Source organism: Pelodiscus sinensis, chromosome 26 (assembly GCF_052426305.1).
Source record: "Pelodiscus sinensis isolate ZL-2025 chromosome 26, ASM5242630v1, whole genome shotgun sequence".
Classification (NCBI taxonomy): domain Eukaryota; kingdom Metazoa; phylum Chordata; order Testudines; family Trionychidae; genus Pelodiscus; species Pelodiscus sinensis.
In genome coordinates, this window is record NC_143077.1 from 10,720,738 (window position 1) to 10,723,976 (window position 3,239).

Sequence of the window (3,239 nt, forward strand, 5' to 3'; positions counted from 1 at the left end):
CCTCAGCTTGTAAGTTCCGCCAACATTCAGTGTGTGCATTCTGATGTGTGCATTTACACCTAGCCATGTTAAAACCTAGTGCTTGCTTGGGCCCTGATCAGCAACAATGAAGATTGTCTGAACCTGCCACCTGCCCGTTTGAATCCTAGGGCTGGAAGAGACCTCAGCAGGTCAGTGAGTTCAACCTCCTGCTCAAAGAAGGACCAATCCTAATTAAATCAACCCAGCCAGGGCTTTGTCAAGCTGAGACTTAAAAACTGGAGATTCCACCACCTCGCTAAGCCTGCTTGTTTACCACTTCCCCCAATGTTCTTGAGACATCTGCAGCTTTTCTCAGTGAGGATTTTCATGTTGTCTGCAAGGCCATTGATTAAAAACGTTAAGGCCACGCCGAGAACCTAACCTGGCAGAAACCCACTGGAGAGACAATGGTGGTTTCCCGTTTACGCTTACAACGGCAGTCCTGTCAACTTTTAGTCTGTTTAATGTGAGCCAAGTGAGCTTCCACTGTTTCTAGTTTTTTTTAATCAGAGTTGTGCAGTACCAAGTTAAACGCCTTCCAAAAGGGACAGGTTCATTACGTCAATGCCATTACCTTGTCGACCGAACTTGTCATCTCATCCAAAAGAAAAGCACACTAGCTTGTCAGGATCTGTTTTCCAGAAACTACTGTAGACTGGGATTAATTACACTGTCCTCCTTTTCGTTCTGTATGTGCTGAAATTCCCCATGCCTTTCTGGTGCTGAATGTGCTTGTGAATTCAGCAGGTTCCTGGAGGGGGTTTCCCAACACCCAGGAAGTGGCCGGTTTAGAACTAGCTTCTCCGCTGTGGATGACAACTCAGGCTGTGCCTGCTAGAGATGAGTAACAATTCACGATGGTGCTGGACAGAGAGTTCTACCTGAGTGCTGGGGCCTAGCGAAGATGGAGCTTGCAAGCCATGTTGTTTGTGCTGTTGTGTCCCTCGTTCTATAGGAGCCTGGAGCCTGAGCGTGAAGTTCTCTGCATCCACCCAAAAGGCCTGACAGAGTTCTGGGAGAGACTGCCAAGCTTACAGCCTTTCCCTCCTCCCACCTTGTAAATTTGATAGACACGTGAAAGCATCCTGGGAATAAAGAAGGAAGGAAGTGTAAAAGCAAACACAGCAGAGTAAATATCTCACTAGGTCAAGGACCAAGGTCCAGCCAAAGGAGAGGAAACCAGGCAAAGTGGGGAGTGTGTGGGAGAGGGAGACCGAAGATCAATCTGTGTGGGAAAGCAGCCTTCCACCCAGATGTAGTTTTTATAGAATTGTAGAGCTGGAAGGGACCTCAAACGCATCAACTTCTGAGCTGGAGCAAGACCAAGTAAACACAGACCATGCCGGAAGCTGTTTTCCAACCTGTTCTTAAAAAAAACCTCCACTGAAAGAAATTCTGCAACCTCCCTTCCAAACCTGTGCCAGAGCTTATCTGCTTCTTCATGGTTAAATATCACAACACCGTTCTTCTAAGGAGGACTTCCTTACTGCAGGTAGAGCCCATTACTTCTACTGCAGTGACCATGGAGACCAGTTGGCCACTATCTTCTTTATGCCAGCCCTCAGTGTAGCTGACGACTGATCAGATCACCCCTCTGTCGTCTTTCCTCGAGACTAAACTCGCCTGTTGTGTGTGGGTTTTTTTAAACCTCCCCTGCCACACCAGCTTTTCTTCGATCGTGTTTGTTGTTCCCTCTGGACTCTCTCCAATTTGTCTTCATCTTTCTTAAGCATGACACTCAAGACTGGACCCAGTACTCCAGCTGCAGCCTCACCAGAGCCCAACACTGCAGGACAATGATCTCCCACATGTTGCACATTAATACACCCAGTATGATACTAGTCTGTTTCATGGCTGTATCACGCTGCTGGCTCATATTCAGAGTGGGCTCCATCTCCATTATCTGCAGACCTAGATTGTCTGTCTGTGTGTCTTGCTACGGCTATGTCTAGACTATGGAGTTTTTCCAGGAATGCATCTGCTCCTCTGACATTGTTTGTGGAAGAGCAGACATGCTCTTTCGGAAGCCCTGTCCTCTTTGGTGGCTGGACAGGGACCAAAGGGAAAGAGGTCAGGTCAGTATCCAATATGAGCAGCAAAACCATCAGCTGAGCAGGAACAACCAGCGGTAGGTGCCCTAGGTGTGTGGAAAGCCCGCCCTGTCCCCATCCCAAGGCCTGCATTGCACATACACAGCAAGGGAGATGCAGCGTCGTCTTGAGCAATAGGTCGGGAGAATTTGCATGTTGTTTTCTCCCTGGCACTTGGGCCTGGGGGGGGGGGGTTTACAGGCTCAGCTAAGCCGCTGTTACCAAATTTGGAGATAACTGGTGCGTGTGCAGCCTCTAGGCCAGCCTGCTGCGATTCAGCGGGGAAGAGAGGCAGTTTGCATGTAGATCTGGGCCCCCTCTCTCTCCCAACGCTGGATTGTACTGACTGCTTCTGGTTATTGTGCTGCTAAAACCAACGAGGAATCCTGGGGCGCCTTAGAGCCTAACATTTATTAGGGCATGAGCTTTTGTGGGTGAAATCCACTTCCTCAGATGATTGGGAGTGGAGTTTACAGAGGCAGGAGTGTGTATACAGGGCCTCCCCGCATAAGTCGCCCCGGTATATGTTGGTTCCACACTAGTGTCGTTGACGCTTGTGAGAACTGTTCTGCTTTAAGGCCTCCCATTCCCCACTCTTCTGTCATGCATGCAAAAAAAAAGACCAATTTGCACAAACGGAAGCCAGCTGCGAGGAAAAAAATCCCCCACTTTACAACCTTCCACTTTTCATCCCCGTGTTTTTCAACGTATCTTGGACGTATAGCGGGGATGTCCTGTCTACAAGGACAAAAAGAGAAAGAGGGTCCTTGTGTAAATTAGGCTAATCAAGTGAGAGTGGAAGTGGCTCATTCACCGTAGTTGTGGGCCCTCCACTACAGAAAGGATGTGGGCGCATTGGAGAGGGTCCCAGCAGAGGACAATCAAAATGATTAGGGGGCTGGAGCATATGATCTACGAGGAGAGGCTGAGGGATTTGGGCTTAGTGAGTCTTTAGAAGAGAAGAATGAGGGGGGATTTGATAGCAGCCTTCAACTTCCTGAAGGGGGGGGTCCAATGAGGATGGAGAGAGGCTGTTCTCAGTAGTGATGGATGGCAGAACAAGGAGCAATGGTGGGGGATGTCTAGGTTGGATATTACGATTTTTCCTAATTTACTAGGAGGGGGGTG